Raw genomic sequence first — 18,872 nt, 5'->3', positions numbered from 1 at the left:
GACTTGAGGGAGAAGGACTGGAATAGTGACCTTCCTGTCTCAAGGGTTCATCAAGCAGAAGCTCAGTCATTTGCTGGGCAATTTATACAAGGGATTCTTTCATATAAGGGGTAACTGAGTGGACTAGAGAACTCTCTGGGTCTCTAAGCCTCCATTTCTAAAGTTGATATCTAACACATGGAAATCTCATTACCTGGAGCAGCAAAGACCTTGTTCCAATTTGGGACTGAATTGATCTAAGGCAGCCAACAACTGCCTACCTTCCTGACCTCATCCCTGAACCAGGTACATGAGGAGATAGAGAGAGGGAGTACAGTGTGGTAGTTAAATGTAGAGGGCTCTGAAATCAAACAGATTTGGGGTGGAGGGCAAACTGTTGGCAAAGATGGACCCCAACATTCCTCCCCTCCTTGAATGCATATCCCTTTGCAATATGATGTTGCAGAGCTTTCCTTCAGGAGGTGAAGTCTATAGCCCTACCCTTAGCGTAGAGTATCACTTGGTGACTTGCTTTGAGCAGTAGAATGCAGCAGAAAGGACTCAGTATGATTTCTGAGCCTAGGTCTCAGGAGGCCTTGTAGTTTCTGCCTTAACTCTTTGGAAAGGTGCAGTCCCATGATATGGCCCATGGGCCAATTCCACTCTACCACCTTTTTTGTAAATAAAGTTTTATTGGAACACAGCCATGTCCATTTGTTTATGTATGGTCTCCGACTGGTTTACACTACAACAGTAAAGTTGAGTAGTTACATCAGCAACTGGAAGCCCTACAAAGCCAAAAATACTATCGGACTCTTCACAGAAAACGCTTGCTGAACCTTTGGCTGCCACAGGATGAAGACTATGTAGAACAGAGAGGAACTGTCCCAGCTGAGGTCTCCTTAGAACAGGCAGCTCCCAGTTAAGCTACCAAAGGAGTACAACCACATGAATGACTGCAGGTGAGACCCGCAGAAGAAGAATCCTGCTGAACTCAGCCCAAATCACACACCCGTAGACTTGTGAACAAATATAATGGTGGTTGTTTTAAGCCAGTTTTGGGCTGGTTTGTGGTGCAGCAAGAAATCTGGGAGAGTGGAAGTTATGGCTATGTAATGAAATGTATGTAGCAGACTATTTGTTTCTAGATCATATTTTGGGGGCCTTAATGCAGGCTGGGGGGCTTCTAACTACCAGTATCTGGATCCCTCTGCCTGGGGGCTTTCTGCAAAGTCCTGGCAGGGGCTCTGGCCAACCTGGGAGATTCACACTCCATCTGCACCCCACCCACCCTTAACCAGTGATGGACAGAAGCTGGTGTGAGAATACACTCTGTGGTTCCCTCACCTTCTGGAAGAGAAAACTCTGAGGTGTATGTTCTACATTGTTTTCCCAGGATTTCCCTGCAGGGCAACACTCTCATCTTCCCCTGGCACAAGATCACACTCCTTATTAGCAGCCGTCCTTTTTGTGCCTATTTTTCCCATGACTTTACTGGTATCTCCTGAACATCCCAAATACGCTATTTTCACTCAAATCCTGGTCACAGATTCTGCTTCGAGTCAGAATACAAACCACAAGACACTGTGTAATCTTAGACGTTTATCTCTCTGAACTTTAGTCTCCTTATCTGTAAAATGAGAATGATAGCAGCATTTATATCGTGGGAGGTGGTCGTGAGGACTATTTTAAAATCACGTAGATTAAAGCTCCTGGCAGTGCTCTTAATGAGGTGAAGGGCACCTCAGGGAGCCCCACCTCCTCTCCGCTTGGGCTCTGGTGATTGGCCAACCCAATGCACAGAGCTCCGGTGATTGGCCAAAACCCTCTAATAATTCAGGCTACTACTGAAGGACTGTGAACAACTAGGATAGAGAGGCAGAGCACGCCTGAATTCAGCCACTCTGTGTGGGCGCTGATTCTGGCTTATAGTCACGTCCCAGTTCAGAAGTCTGAGACCCCTGCCTCCATATCTGGAGGACACTGTGGCTCCTGAATTCTGAGTTGGCTCACTGGGCTGGAGTCTGCTGCGTGCCTGACCCCAGGAACCTGTCCCTGACAGGAAGGAGAAGTGTAGTCAAGGAAGTGTGGCAGACCTCACTCCAGACAATTAGAAAAACATCACCGGGCCTCATAGTGGAAGGTGAGCATGACTTCAACTGTAGCCTTAAAAAGAAATGGGGTGGGGAAGGATGTTTTTCTTTTCTGCCTTAAGAGAGAAGCCAATCTACCTAACACTCTCCACTCCTTCTAACAGCCTATAAATACACACCCAAACCTGGAGAAAAAATTACAAGCACACTTCCCGCCTGGTGGACTAGGAAACACGTTCCATTTGCTCCATCTATTCTCTTTTAAAGGTTGGCTCCTTCATTCTCCTCCCTCAAGACCTGCCAAAGTCAAGTTGCTCAGGGATTGTTTAGGAGAGAGCTGGGCTGCAGAACAAGCTCAGAATGCTCAGCTGGTCCTCATACCCATAATGGAAGGGGTCCATCACAGCCGAGGTAAGGCAGCATCGGTAGTGAGAGCCAAGTTTTGGATCCCAGCCAGGCCAGGAATAATGGCAAAGCTATAATTACCCTGTAGGACTTGGGATGGAAGTGACTATTTTAGATCCTGAAAACATCTCAGCAGCATCTTGGACTCACATTTGGGAAAGCCCCTTTTGACCACTGTTGTCTTCTTGTCATGCAATAAGATGTCAGTGTCGGGGACATCTCCTACCAGAAAACCATCAAGGTTGCTGTGTTGCACTTGGAAAAGCTGAAAAAGGCACCATGGCTTCTAAACCTCGACTGTGACTGAAAATGCTATCATTCTGTCTTTCGGAAGACAATATTGTCTTTCTAGTATTTGTTGGGTCAACATGGTTAGGATAGGTTGTGGCCATGGACTCTCTAGTGTGGGGGCAGAAAGTCCTTGCAATATATCTTTGCACAACCCACACATCTAATTCAAGACCTTGTAATAATTAGATGCTTGAGGCTAAGCGTGTTGGAAAATGGGATGTGCTTGGGTATGGAGCCAGAGATCTCCCTGTGGCTACACAGCTGGGGTTATGCAGCCTCTCAGAGCCTCTGTTTCCTTTTCTGTTATTTCCAGGCTGGGCTTCCTGCCTCCCTCCCAGGACTCTGAGAAATGTAAAAGGAGAAAAAGTGCACCAACAGCAACAAAAATATGTGCCTATCATTAAAGCATCTTTTGAGGTTCTTCAACCTGTAAGAAAAAGAAAAGAGAAAACGGGGAAAAGAATGGGAAGTCAAACATAGGCTATTCGTTGAGCATAGGTTCTGGAATTAGACTACTTGGGTTCAAATATTAGCTCTGCTACGTCCTTGAAGTATGACCATGGACACTTCACTTCATTGTTCCCTGCCTCACTTTTCCTAACTGTACTACAGTATAAGGACCCACCTCCGTAGACTTCCAGAGGGTTAAATGAGACAGCTCATGCAAATGCAGCAAAAATTCTGAACTGAAGTAGCCACCAGTAGAACCCAGTTGCTCCCATTAGTATCATAATCATTTGTAAGCTATTATTATTGGAAGCCAGTGTTTTTTCCTGCCTAGGAACGTGGGTTGTCAATCATGAAGCAGGTGCTTGGTAGCCATCAGAATGACTGCAGGACGGTACAATGTATTAGACCAGTACACCTGTATGAGCTTGGTGTCAAAACACTCTGATGGGTCCCAATCAGCTGCGTGAAGCTTCACAACAGAAATTTGTTATAAAGTTTAGTTACGGTATCAATGTATATGAAGGCTCTATTAAAAATAATAAATTGATCTGGAAACAAACTTATCCAGACTAAGCATGCTTTCATTTACTTCTAACTTAAATCATTTTTTAGTAGGATATAAAGAGGTGGTTTTAGAGCTAGCCACACCTCAGATTGCCCACAACCTTGTGTTAATGATAATGATAAATAATAATGATAATATGATAGCGAATAATGTTCACTGCTTATTCATGCTATGTGCATTACTTGCAGTTAAATACCTGCCCTTTTATTTGATTCTCCTCAGCTTTCCCTATATTACCTCATTTGGAACAAGGAGGGAGGGCACTCTGTTTATCCCCATTTTACAGATAGATGACCAAAGCTCAGTGAGATTAAGTAACATGCTCATGATCACCCACTGGTAATGTGCCATATGGAGATTTGAACCCCACCCTGTGAGAAACAGAAGTCTCAAGTTTTATCTCTGTTGAAGCCCACACATTTGGTGTGCCCTGACTAGCAGGGCATGGAGTGAGGAGACAGGATTTGTGGAGAGCAGACATCATGCAAGGTTTCCTTCCTGTCCCAGGAAAGTTGTAAAGATGGTGGGAAGTGCTGAGAAGTGAGTAGATTGATAATAAGTCACTTCCTTGCTCCATCACAGTTAGGACACAGTGTGACAGGCAGAAGGGTAAAGTACACCCAGGGACAATGCAGCAGCTCGAAACACTCCCAGGTACATAGGGAATTTCCCCTTGCAAAGGACTCTCCCCATGTCCTGTCATTGGTCCCTTTAAGCTATCCCACAGAGACAGAATGAACATAAACATTACTGGAGTCACAAGATAAGGAAGGACCAGCTAGGAAGAAAAGGATTTGGGAACCGTAATATACAAAAGTTATATATGGATGATTGTTCAACCTTGGCAGTGGTAACAGCCTCAGTTCCCCGTCAGCCATATGATCACAACTGTACACACACCACCATTCTGGACCCATACAACCATGCTGTTTTTCACTTTCAGTACAGTATTCACTGAATTACATGAGATATTCAGCAAACTAGGCTTTGTGTTAGATGACTTCGCCCAACCATAGGCTAATGTAAGTGTTCTGAACACATTTAAGGCAGGCTGGGCTATGCTATGATGTTAGGTAGGTTAGGTGTATTTGGGTGCATTTTTGATTGAGGATATTAACTTAGGATGGGTTTATCAGGATGTAACCCCATTATAAGTCTAGGAAGGTCTGTACATTCCAAACTCATCTGCCAAAACAGACGTTTGTTCAACACCAATTACTCTCTCCCCTAGCATAAATAGTCTGGAGTTGGCAAGATCAAGAGGGAGGTGATTTACATTGGAGGCAGAATATGGAGCTACGAAAGAGAGCCTATGTGTTGGTGTGGTCCAAGGGGTCAAAAGCTGTCCCAGCAAAGAACTGAGCTATGCAGGGGCTCCTGCATTTATTCACTAGGCATGGCTAGGGTGTGCGTGGTGGGGAGAGGCAAGAGATAGCAAAAAGCCCTTTGGGCCATATTAAAGAGAGCCTGGGTTTTGTCCTCTAGGCACTAGAGAGTCAATGAAGAAATTCCAAAACAGAAGTGGCAGGATCAAAGTTTGTTTTCAAAAGATTGGTCTGGCAGCAGTGTGGCAAAGAGAGAAGGCTTTTCTACAGTGTTTGAAGACCATGGTCCCAGTACTTCTGGTAGCAACAAAGAGGTTTTTAAAACTGGGGACTTCTACTGAATGTCCATCAGGAACATGCCTGGCATTTGTACAGACCCTTTTACTTCTAAAGCTCTGTCTTTCAGTTCATCTGACAACCATTTGTGGAGGTAGGCCAAGTAGAATTATCCCCATCCACAGATGGGGACACATCTCTAAGTTAACTACAGAAACGCCGAAATATTCCCAGTTAGAGCAAATGCATTCTAGCTCTGCCCTATTTAAGGCAGAGATTTGATTTGTGTGGCTAAGGAAAGGAAGCAAGTTTAAAACTCTTAAAAAAATATATACGCAACTGAAGAATTACTGAACTCTACATCTGAAACTAATGATGTACTACATGCTGGTTAACTGAATTTAAATAAAAAAAAATTCTTGATGCCCGTAAATAGAAATCAGTGTTAAATAATAATCTAAGAAGTATTGGTTTCAAAAACAAAAGAATGAATAACTAGCACCCATACCGCATACCTGAAAAACAGAAGGTTGCTAGCTAGGGATCTGCTTTGCAAAATTAAGAGACACTTGATGGAAATGATGATAGTTTCATGCATCTAATATGCATAGCTTCTACATATGTACAGATGAAGAATTTCAGCTTGCCTATTTATGCACATTACAACCTTTATCAAACCGTGCTGGATTTAGCTTAAAAACAATTCTGAAATGACTATCATAACATATGTTCTTTGAATTACAAGAGAACGTCCTTCATTCTCAGCACACCACCTCTTTTTGCACACCCTTCAAAGTACACATATCGTCACAATTTAGGGAGAGAGATAATTAAATATCATTAACTTGCAGCATAACTAACATCTTCAACTTCAGGTATCAACAGGAAAAGCCAAAACAAGGATTGAGTCAGGTTTGTATGATGATTCTGCCTAGTCAAGAGACATTCCCAGTGGAAGACAAAAGCAAAAACAAAAACAAAACAACCAGACAGGCTCTTAGCCATCTTAAGCAGCTTCCAGAGTGAAGGAGCAGTATCTTTAGACTCAGTCACTTATTTTCCCTAAGCCTCAATTACTTCATTGTAAAATGGGCCACAAGGCCCTAATTCTGGCCCATGGCTCTATCTCCAACCATACCTCTTGCCATTCTTTTCCTTCGTTACTCATCCTCTGCCACAAGGGCAGCCTTCCTGTCTCCTGGACATGCCAAACACATCCCTCCCTCAGGGCCTTTGCACTTGCACTTCTCCACCTAGAATACTGCTTCCTTCAGATCTTTGTGGGCTCACTGTCTCCTCTCTTTCAAGTCTCTACTCAAATGGCCCCTCTGCAGGAAGTCTTCCTTTGGTCCCTAAGTAGCACCTGCCCACCCTTTTACTCTGTGATCTTTCCTGACTGTTTTTCTTCATAGCCCTTATCTCTACCTGACATTATTTGTTTTCCTGTTTATTGTCCCCACCCCTCACTAGAATGGAAGATCCATGAGTGCTGGAACTTTGTTATCTTCCTATTTCCCAACTTTTCAAAGAGTATCAGCAAATAAATGGAAGCTCAATAAATATTTGTAGAGAGGAAGGAGGGAGAGAGGAAGGAAAGGAAATCTCAATGCTCCTTTTTTTTTTTTTTCATCTGCAATTCCAAATAGGCACCATGGTTTTAAGTTATTTCCATTAACTGGTTTACATTGGACAATTAATTGATTAAAGTGAGAAATAAGAGTCACCCTTTTTTTAAAAAAAATTGAAAAAATTTTAATTGTGATAAATACACATAACATCTACCCTCTTAACCATTTTTAAATGTAGAGATCAGCACACATTTTTGGCCTGAGCAGCTTCAAACGGAGTACCCCAGCTCAGCCTTCCTGACGTTCTGCTTCTAAATCAGTGAAAGACTTCCCCCCATCCAAAAAAAAAGTGCTAGATTCTTAAATATTTACATTAAATAGATTAATGTTTTTAAAATAGAAGGAAAATGCAATGCTTTGTGCTTGTGCCAAAGCAAGATAACTATAGAATTTACCAAAAAAATGAATATATAGTTCATCACAAGTAGTGTGGTCTGGTAATGGAACATCATTTCAAGCAATATAATTAATGTCTTCCCATCTTGTCAGTGTCTCTAAGGAGCATTGAACAAAACCTTATCTAGTGATTATGTCAAACATCTACATTTAAAACTCTTCATGAACATGACACTTGGTCAAGTGACCCCCCCCCCGCCCCGTGCTAGGCTAAGAGAGTCATCCCTAATTTACAGATGGGGAAACTGAGCCTCAGAAAAGTTATCCCTTGCTCAAGGTCAACACAGCGAGTAGCAAAGCTGGTACTCACATCAGGTCTTCCAAGAGCAAGTTCTGAGTCTCTCCACCATCCCAGGCTGTGAGATGATATTCCTAAATCTAACAGCTCTCTCCTTTCCCACCTCCTTTTATTATCTACTTTGCTATTTAAAGTCATTCTATACTGAAATTTCTTCCTTCAGCACTCATATAAAAGGACGGATTTTCTTTTCCTTTTTTTTTTTTTTTGAGCTCAGCCCATGAATTTTCTAGTCTAGCTTCTTAACAATAAAAAACACCTTCCCTCACAAAGTGGTCCTACATGCCCACCTGGCAGCTCAGACCTCACTTTAGGAAACACAACTTAATTTAATGGGGTGCTAGGAAGCAAGCTTGGGATGCATCCAGCATTTTAATATAGTGTTTCTGACCAGATGGTATTCACTTGCTCTTAAACTTATCCTTCTGTTACCGTGAGACTGCTTTTTTTGATTACTATAGCAATAACTAAAGAGGTGAAGGTCATGGTTTTGATCCGTGGAGGGGTCAGTTCCTTTTATTCAGGCTCTAAGATGTTATTGCTATGATTGGCCCCATTCCATGGCAGCCCCATTTCAAGTTACAGAGTGGACCTGGGTGGATGAATCCATGCAAATCCATTATGAGGGAGCCAAGCGGCAAGTAGTCAAACCTGCACTTTTTTCACCAATAGCCACTGTGAAATTTCTAGAATATTTCTGAGTACATGCTAGGTGTCCAACACAGTGTAGGATGCAATAAGTGGTTACAAAGTAAGCTTTAGTCCTAATTCAGTGTTAATCAACTACATAATGAGTCCCTACTCTTTTCCTGGCTCTATGATGTGTGCTATGGATTTGGCAAAAATCAGGGCAGACATTGTGGAGCTTACAAATTAGAAACTACAGTATATTCCTATAGTAATTCCTATTATAATAAGCTAATATAATCTGGTGAGGTTATTATGTACAAAGAACTGCAGTAGCTGCAAAGATAAAATACCATTCTTGTCCTTAGGATTCCACATATAATATAAAAAACAATAGGTAAACTCTCAAAGAGTATATGTATATATACACATACACAGATGTGTGTGTATGTATAAAATATTTAAAATAATTGATTGACATTCTCTGAAGTGAAAGGAGAAATGCACCGTAATGTTAGCTACTGTTAACATTAAGCTCATCTCTTCACAATGTCTCTTTGGTAGAAAGGCAGAATTTATCCCCACAGCATTGCTGGGCATCTGATGTCTAAGAGGCAGCTTTCATTTGATCTGGGCATATACTGAGCAGGATGTACTTTTTAGGGGAGTTGGACAGAAATATGTTTCATGATGGAATTTTTTAAAGGGTATCAGTTGTAAGCTAACAGGGAGAATCTAGGTCACAAGAAATTGGGTCGCTGTAAGGTTTTTCCTCAAAAGAGTTTTAAACTTTCCCACAACAAAATTTTTGTTAGAAAAAGATAACCCAACCTTGGGACATAAGGTGAGCACAGATCCGAAGCTGGAAGCCTTATTGCTCAGAGGTTAGCATATGTGTATAGATGCTAAGATCATGAACTTGGGCATTAGAGGCCTGGATTTGAATCTGGGCTCTAAAGTATACTAACTGGGTATTCCTGCATGAGTTGGGTCATCTCTTAGACCCACAGATATGTTAACTATAAAATGGGGATAACCAAGACTACCTACAGAAATGGTTGGGAAGATGAAGTAATGTAGATAAAGTACTTAGTCCAGGGCCTGGCTTATAATAAGAGCATGACAGCCAGGATGACATATATATCAATGATGGTAATAATGATGATGATGATGACAACGATGATATTGATGATGATGATGAAGAAGAAGACAACCAAGATGGGGAGGATGATGACCATAACATTGATGAGCTCAGCGATTCTTTCTCTTTCCCACCTAACCTTTACCTTCACCCATGATGCTATTCTGAAGGCCAATTTTAGATATATACCAGATTGAAAAATAATAGAACCCTGTATCATTTTAGGACAAAACTCTTTGAATTGTGTTTCTACTTCTAGAGACAAACTTGAAATTATTCCTCCAGAGTCCTTAGGCCAGGCCATTCCGTGAGCAGGAGCTTTGTACTCCTAAGATAGTTGTTTGCTTTCACGAAGCTGACAGGCCCAGATGGGCCTCCAACTTGGATAATATCTTGGCCTCACTAGAACCACACTTGTAACCAACAGAGCTAACTAGGCTGACATGAAGAAAGAATAAATCCCAAACTAGTCCCTGAGTTATTTTCTTTGGTTCTACAATAGAACTGTCTGCAAACAAATATTTTTATTATTGGGCTCCTTTTCTGTCCTCAGTGAATTTTCCTTTGGAGTAACTTTCTTCAGATTTCAGTGACTCCTTGGGAGAAGGCCTGGGGAGAAGCTAGCTAACATGCATGTCCTGAGACTTAAGAATAACCACTTCATTTCATTGTGAGGATCTAATCGGCACAAAATTCATGTCATAGAAAACTGAATAAATCAGGACAATATGGAAATCTAAAAAGAGAGCGGAAAACAGTGAAATTACAACTTTACTTTGCAACTACACCTTTTTTGCAGTGTGAAAAAAATCCATGACCCTATGTATGACAAATAGGCATCTCTAAGACTCTCTTTATTTTTTCACATACTCTCTCTACCTAAGAGGTTTTAATGCCCTTAGGTGGTAGAGTTTTGGCACACCGGATGAAACGAAGGCTGTGAATAGCATGCGACTCAAAATATGCTGGGAAGAGTCAGAGTGACATATGAGCATTCGACACTATGAAGACTTGGCTTCTGTCTTGGCAAGAAGATACACTTAACCTGCAGCTGGTCCGATCTAGTGTTACATGTCGTAAAATCCTCACTCGGCCATGGGGCTTTCGACACCCTAATAAATTTTAAATGGAGTCAAGACTGAATTTTCAGATAAGTATCTCATCATATGACATTTTTACTTAGGAATTAGAACACTAAGGATTGACTTAAAATGACGTCAATCTAATATCTTTATTGAGAACTTTATTCTTTGGGTCTTAGCCATTTTGTATTTTATTTTATTTTTTTAAGATTTTATTTTATTTGACAGAGAATGAGACACAGCGAGAACGGGAACACAAGCAGGGGGAGTGGGAGAAGGAGACGCAGACTCCCCGCAGATCAGGGAGCCCGATGCAGGGCTCGATCCCAGGACCCCGGGATCATGACCCAAGCCAAAGGCAGATGCCCAACAACTGAGCCACCCAGGCGCCCCAGCCATTTTGTATTTTAAACATGATCATGTTTTGTTAAGAGCTGGAAGTTATATGTTTCAGTGCAAATAATGAAAACCTGAGACATGGAAATTGAGTCATTTGAGGGAAATTTAGTAATGGTTCTCTGCTTTAAACTACCTCCCCTAAACACTTTGGTGAGGAAAGTGATAAAAGTTTAATTTTAAAATAATTTAATTGATTAAAATAACGAGACTTACTGTGTACTTCTTATTTCCTGCTGTGCTAAGCACTCTGCAGGCATATCCAAACCTCCCAAATACTGTAAAAAAGATAAAATAAATTATTTATTTTATTTAGCACCCCCTAGTGTGAAGAATGGGGAAAGCACTTCCCATTCAATACTGCTTTTCTGTTTCATTCATTCATCATTCATCCATTCCGTGAACAGGAGTGGCTTCCTTGTTGTATGCCAAGACAGTGTGATGGTGCTGGTATTGAGTAAGGGGTAAAACAGACCTGCTCCTGCCTTCAAGGAACTTATAGTCTTGTATAAGACAACTAAAGTTAAGAGAGAAAATGCACAGTTGCAAATTGCAGATGAAGGCATGGATGGAAACTAGGGTCTTGTTATAGAAAGTAATAGGGGGTCCCTTCGTGGATGCGTATGAAGTCGGCTGCAGAGCTCACTGGGCAGGGATAGCATGTGTGACGGTGCCGAGGGCCACAGATGTTTGGTGTTTTGGGGAACTCCCCTATGGCTGGAGCATAGTGAGGGAGATGCACAAGCTTAGGTTGGAGAGAGGAATAGGAAGGACTCAATGAAGATGGACATGGTTGGGAGTTTTTGTTCTGAGTGTGGAAGAAACAGGTCAGCTCAGGCTGGGGTGGGAGCTGGTGAGATCCATATGCAGTAAAGACCTCTGTGAAAGAGTCTCAAGAGGAGTGAGAGAGGGTCTTAGCCTTACTGGGGATAAGGAGGCTTTGTAAGGAGGCTTTGAAGGACCTGCCATAGGAGATGTTAGTAATTTGTGTTGGATCAGTGGTTCTCCAGTGGAGGAGACTTTGCCCCCAAGGGACATCTGGCAATGTCTGGAGACATTCTGGATTATAACAAAGCAGGGGTTCCCACCCGCATCCAGCGTGTCGAGAATAGGGATACTGCTAACAATCCTGTGATGCACAGGACAGCTTCCCACAGCAAAGAATTTTCTGGCCCCAAATATCAGTAGAATAGAGGTTGTAAACCCTAGGGTAGAGGTTTAGCAAAAGTGATAGAGGTAAGTAGGTAAGTTTTAAAAATGTTTAAACTATGGAATATATGGGACTTAGTGATGGATGGATACGGAGTGGTGAGGGAAAGGGATGTATCAGGTGTGACTCCTCAGAACCCTGGCTTGAACAAATGTGGGTTGTCATTTACTAAGATGGAAAGGCCTATGGGAAGAGCCATACTGCAACAGGGAAGAAATAAATAGGGGAAGAAATAAATAACTCATCTTTGAATATGTCAAGTTTAAGGTGCCTGGGAGGTAGCCAAGAGGAGATGTGAAATAAGTTGACTTTCTGAGTTTTTGATTCTAATCATAGTCATTACAGTAATTGAATTACTGAGCAGTTATAATGTGCCAGGCTTCATTCTAAGGATTTTTTGTACATTATTTCATTAATCCTACTGACAGTAAGGATCAACATTCATTCTCTGAATCTTCTTGAAGTATACTTAAGCTTCCAAATTATGAGCAGTGGATATCATTCTAGTCTTCAAAAATTTTCCTTCAGCATAGGAAACACATTGCTGAAAGCTAACAGCAAATGTTATGCCTTCCCTAATAAAACAGAATGTGTCAGTAAGATAAAACATCCTAACCACTGTGCCATCCAAAATGTTCAAAATTATATTTGTCACTACTCCGAAGGCTTTCATCATCCTTATTTTAGAAAATATCCTGAAAGTATCTCTCTTCTTTATTGTCTCTGGTTTGGATAAAATAGCAAAATTTTACCCCCCAAAGGACACTATCTTTAGGGAATATAACCATGATCTCTAGAAGCAGCTTAACATTCCAGGAGAGCCTTCTGCCATTTAATATTCTTTCAAAGCCATCTGGCCCTCCATTTTCCTGGCCAAATGATACAATGTCTTCAAAACACATTTCCAACATTAGCAGATGCAGCTAACTCAAGTCAGGAAGCCTGAAGGAATGGAACCACTCCATTCTGAGTTACGTGATATGTAAGTCACTCTGTGATACCCATGATGGATGTCTGGGAGCAGTTTTGCTTATTTAGTCTGAGGGAAAGAATCTTAAATAGCAACGCTATGAAAGCTCATATTGTTCAATGAGCCCAAGTGCAGTTGTGAGGGGCAGCGAGACCTCACTAAAAATGGGACTCCAGTTAGGAATTTGTTACCAAGGCCAACTTCTGGTAGCGTATATTTGTAATTTGCCGCAGGGCTAAAGTTTCAGGTCAACTCACATTAAAGTAGAAAATAAAGTACTTTGTTCAGGTGAGAAGGAACTGCTCTGCTCAAAATCGAGGAATACAAAGGATTCGTGATTCTCATATGTCTTGGGTCAGTCTTTGAGAGATTTTTCTCCAGTTTCTTCCTTGCTTCTATCTCTCCTCCACCCAGAACCTGCCAGATGTGTATCAGGTGAGAAACAGTGCTGGGGAGCCTGCATCCTTCCTGTCATGACCCAAGGTACTCATCCACCTAGAGGGACAAATAAGATCTCAAATTGCATACCGCCATCTGTTTTGTTTTGTTGGGTTCTGGGTTTCTCCGTACCTTCAGAAAAAAATCTAGAATTTCTAGATTCTGTAGTTGGCTAGGGCATATTGAAAATCCCTGTCTCAGAGTCAACACGGTTTCCTGCGCCTCATTACACAACTTCCTTAGCTGTTCTAAAAGTGGCTTAGGGATTTTTTTTCCCCTAGGGAGAGAGGAGGGTCAGGAAGCTGAGTAACAAGATAAAAAAGCACAGTTCTGAGAGTGCTGGTCCTAGCTGCAGTCCCACCACTGAAATTAGCCCACGTGCTGAACAATTTCATACCACCTAGTTATACTCCCCTTGTCTTGTGTCAACACACAAGAGCAGCCTGACCAGAGAAATGACTCTTTGATATCTCAGTAGTTCCCCCAAACAGTATTTTACATTAAAGACTGAATAGCCAATAGAATGTTTTTCCATCAAAACTTCAAGGTAGGGTGCTTTACTCATTTGCAACATGTTCTTTACTTTTCCACCCATCTTTCTGGAAGAGACTATCCCTTTTTCGGTGCGGGTCAGGGGGAGAGGAGGAGACATCCAATGGTATTTGCAATTCCCCCAGAATACATAATTGATTGAATTCTTAATAAATAATATACAAGCCTACCACTGAGGAATATAAAACACTAATTCACTACAAAGATGAAATTCTACTAAGTTTAAGACCTACATTCCCTCTCCTTTTACTTTCTATCCAAATTTTTAAATTTTGTCAACTCTTGTTTTTATGTCTGTGGTATTACAATGAAACATCATTAGCTGTCTCCAGGACACCTGTATCCCACTCTATGCTGGAAACTAGTTTGAATTGTGTAGAGAATGAAAGCTAACCTTGACTGAGCTCCTAGGCTGAACCAGGCACCGTGCCAGATGTTTACACCTGGTGGTTAGCTCATTTAATTATTAATGTATAATGAACTCTTAAGCATTGTTACACTGGTGGTGGATAATTATCTTTAATCTTTAAGTAATCTTTAAGTATCTTTAAGTAATGCATGCTTATTTAAGAAATGTAGGCAAAAGTGAAAATAAGCTGGGGGGAGGAGGGGAGCAGTCCTAATCCCAGTCCCCAAAAGTGATCACTGTTCAGAGTACTTCCTCATAGTAATTGTTCTAAGGTTTGGCTTTAAAAAAAAAAAAACTAGTGTAATGATATAATATGCATAATTACAATATACGTACTCCCTATGTAATTATGCATAATTGCAATAATAAAATACATACAACGATTTAAAATTGTTTTTTCAGTTAACACTAAAACTTCTTTTTGACATGCTGTGGTCACATTCTTTTTAAACAGCTGCATTTTATCCCATCTACGGCTGTATCATATCTGTCTTAATAACTGTGAGGTTAAGTATGGACATTTGAAGCAACTTACAAAGGTCAGGGGGAAAAAACCTCACACTGTCATTTTAACTTAAAAAGAAGAAATCCAAGTTAAGCTATGCAAAGGAATCAAAACCTTTAAAAATATATTAATATTCTTTCATTTAAAAATTATTTCAGAGGGCATGCATGATTCAGAATTTCACTAAGCTTGGGACGCCTGGGTGGCTCAGTCATTAAGCGTCTGCCTTCGGCTCAGATCATGATCCTGGGGTCCTGGGATTGAGCCCCGTGTCGGGCTCCCTGCTCAGTGGGAAGCCTGCTTCTCCCTCTCCCACTCCCCCTGCTTGTGTTCCCTCTCTCACTGTCTGTCAAAAAATAAATAAAATCTTTAAAAAAAAAAAAAAAAGAATTTCACTAAGCATTTTAAAAGGCATTCAAATTAGTAAATATGACTGAAATATATTCTCATGTCCTCCCTCCCCCCCAAAAAATAACTCTACTGAAACCTAGATTTCCTGAGTTCTGTATGTACTTTTAAAAGATCATCAAAAATGTATGGCAGAGAGATAAGGAGAGCAAGCTACTATTTCTAACAAGGAGTTATCCTGTCCCACTGGCAACATCCTTTGGTGGAACCAGTCATTTGACTTAATGTATTAGTTTCCTAGGGCTGCCATAAGGAAATACCACAGACTAGGGGGCTTAAACAACAGCACTTTACTTTCTTTCAGTTCTGGAGGCTAGAAGTCTAAGATCAAGGTGTTGGTGGGTCTCACTTCTCCTGGAGGCCTCTCCCCTTGTCTTGCTGAAGCCTTCCTCCTCACTGTGTCCTCACATGGTCTTTCCTCCAAGGGCACATGTCTGAGTCCAAATTCCCTCTTCTTATAAGGACATCAGTCATATTGGACGAGAGCCCACCCATATGACTTCATTTTACCTTAATTACCTCTTTAAAAGCCCTGCCTCCAAATACAGTCACATTCTGAGTTCCTAGGGGTGAGGACTTTAACATGTGAATTTGGGGGGCGCGAGGGGGGTAACATAACTCAGCCCCTAACACTAAGCAAGAGTAGCAGCAAGATCTCTCCTTTTTTTGTTCCTACGAGGATATCTGATTAACAAAGAATCTTCCTTCTTGAGTAAAAGAGAGAGAGAGAGAGAAAGAAAAAAAGAAAAACAGATGTAACTCCTCTCTAACAACCCCCCCTCTACACCACCAAGAAAAACATTTTTTGAGCTTATTTTCTTTATTCAAAGTCTCATATCACATCTGCATTGGGCATGTTTTCAAATCTTGGGCAAGATCTCAGAATAGCAAGGGGCACAACTTTTGCACTAAATTCCTTTAAGAAATAGCCACAGGCTTACTGCAATTTCAAAAGAAAAAGAAAAGAAAAGAAGAGGAGGAGGAGGAAGAAGAAAAAGCAGAAAGAAAAAGAAAAAAAAATGTTAATGCTTTTGCTGTTGTTGACATGCTTGAGACTAGCTTCCTGGTACTTGATGCCACAGAAACACTGTCCTTCCACGGTCCCCTAACTGCTTGGCCCAGTTGGGACCCAAACCAAAAATAAACCCTATCTTCTTCTTGGAACCCGATCATAGAATTTCCTACCAAATCCAAACCCCTAAAAACCATCCCCCCTCGAAATGATCCTAAATTAAAAAAATAAATAAAACACTTAACTTTGTAAAGATTTTGTTAAATACCAACCACCTAAACTGAAATGTAAGAAAGAAGTAGATTTTAAGTGGAAACAGTCCAGGGAAGGCTCTTCTTTGAAGAAATGGCCCCTGGCTCTTTTGTTCTTTTATTTTTGCAGGAGACACGGTGAGGGATTTTGTATCCCTTTCCATATCTTTTTGTGAAATCTAATCCTGTTTTGCTAGAGGTTTCCTTCCCTGTTCAGTTTGCCATGCCAGGGGGGTGAAAAGTTGCATTTTAACCCAGCATAGGGCTTTCTCAAGTTTATTAACACGGTACTGCTGAGGTGAGTCAGTCCCCCAGTGCCTGCCCTGGCTTCCAGATGAAATATCCACCTTCCCTATGATATGTTATTGTAAATATAATACCAAAAGATTATTATATTTTGGACTAGGTGATTGATTCTGAATTTCCTGGCTCTACTAAAATGAAAATAAAAGACCACACAATACTGTAATGGGAACACATCTGGACAGACCATTTTTCCTTTCTTGTGGATGCTGAGAGTATGGGTTAAAATGTAAGACTCTTGGGTATTTTCCTGTTTCGTGAACTTAAACAGCCAAATGTAAACCCAGATCACCTGCACAGATAAGGGAGGGCCTCCCCTTCAGTTAGGAACCTACCAACTATGGATTATTTCATGAGACAGACAGGATGATGCTGGACTCCTCGAGTCTGCTATCCTATCAAAATGTAAGTAGAGGAACACCACAGACCAGACCAAATGTGGTCAGTTCAGGCGAATTAACTTCTGTTACTCCATGGCCAAACTGCAATCCTAAGATGTCCCCTTTGCAGGAAAATATGGACACAAGAGGAAACACTGGAGAGTAGATGGATTCAGGAAAATACCTGAAAAATCACTCATGAGCAATTAGCACAACAGCAGTGGGAATCATTTGTTAGGTTTCTGTTTATTACATGTCTGTGTCTTCTACTCTAAGTTCTAGGAAGACAGGGATTGATTGAAGGAATGAAGAACTGAATGAAAGGATGAATAAAAGCACCCCAGAAGGATTTGAATTTAGAAAGCTTTTGTATGAATCCTAGGAGGTTGAATTCTGTAATCCTAATTTTTTTAGACAAAATGCCTGTGATCCTTATTCCATGCTGAGAATTTTAATATTCACTTTTCTTCCCTGAAATAAAAAATAGCTAATATTTTCTAAAAGTTGTTTGAGTTCCTGATTGAGTGCCTGGGATGGACGAGGTCCCTAGGATATGGAACTTTTGGTGCTCAAATTAGGAAATTCTGGGAACACTGGGATGAGTGGGTCATGCTGCAACTATGAACTAGTTTTTTATTCATTTTGGTCTCATTTAATCCTCACCAAAGCACTATTAGACAAGTAGGTACTTTTATTATTCCATTTTACAGATGAACCTATGAAGGCTCAGGCATGCTGAGCAACAGAAACTCAGGGCTGTCTTATTCAGGAGCCTGAGGTCTAGCTAGCATGAAACGACACTGCTTCACATCAAAAAGGAGGACTTTTAGTAACCCCACATCCTGGATCTTACCCGGTTATTGAAATGGTGATAATGAATTCATGTGTATCATGTTGCTCTCTGCAAAGCCCTTTCTGTGAAGGGATGCCATTAAAACTAAGTTATAATCAACGCAAGCTGACCATCTATTGGGAACTTTGTGGCCCATTACTCTGGGCTCCAGTGAACCATTTTCAACTTCTGTTTATAGAGAAGACACAGAAAATAGGAGAGGAAGGGGGAGAGAAATTAATCTTCATCAGCAAGTTATTTCCTCCAAAGGGACTTTCTAATCATTATTGTAACGAAATATTTCTTTTTCCAAAGTCTGTGCTAAGGTTGAGAGCACAACTTGAACTGAAGAATAAATGAGTGCCTTAAAGTGGTGAGGTTGTAAATTGCCCATCAGGTCTGAGGATTCATGGTTGGCTGCCTTCTTTTTATTTATCTCCAAGAGTTCCTGGTCCTTCACCTGGGATTGCTCATACTAATATGTATTTTTCAGTGTAGCCAAATCTCAAAGTGATAGGCAAGAAGAAATGTAGTAAGCTGGGGGAGACAAATGCATTCAACAAACATACTAAAACTTTTTTCCAGGGGTAGGTCAAGCGGGCTTATAGTTTAACTGAAAACAAATTCCTTGGAAATGAAGCATTTGACTA

General features: G+C 41.0%; 3 long non-coding RNA genes across 3 annotated transcripts in view; all 3 read right to left on the bottom strand.

The window, feature by feature from the left end:
* The window catches only part of LOC145716777 (uncharacterized), a 37,835-nt gene extending 23,011 nt beyond the window's left edge, over positions 1–14,824 (bottom strand). The window contains exons 1-2 of the long non-coding RNA XR_014139664.1: positions 13,390–14,824; positions 11,169–11,230 (exon numbers count right to left, since the gene is read on the bottom strand). This is a non-coding gene — a long non-coding RNA (uncharacterized LOC145716777). The remainder of the gene's footprint in view (positions 1–11,168; positions 11,231–13,389) is intronic.
* Positions 1–18,872, bottom strand: part of LOC145716792 (uncharacterized) — a 412,414-nt gene that overhangs the window by 98,627 nt on the left and 294,915 nt on the right. The window lies entirely within an intron of this gene.
* Positions 1–18,872, bottom strand: part of LOC145716773 (uncharacterized) — a 115,582-nt gene that overhangs the window by 68,603 nt on the left and 28,107 nt on the right. The window lies entirely within an intron of this gene.

The sequence above is a fragment of the Leptonychotes weddellii genome, chromosome 1 (genome assembly GCF_054177405.1).
Source record: "Leptonychotes weddellii isolate Sample4059 chromosome 1, ASM5417740v2, whole genome shotgun sequence".
NCBI classification, from domain to species: Eukaryota; Metazoa; Chordata; class Mammalia; order Carnivora; family Phocidae; genus Leptonychotes; species Leptonychotes weddellii.
The sequence above is the reverse complement of the archived record's forward strand: the minus strand, read 5'-3'. Positions and strand labels throughout refer to the sequence as shown.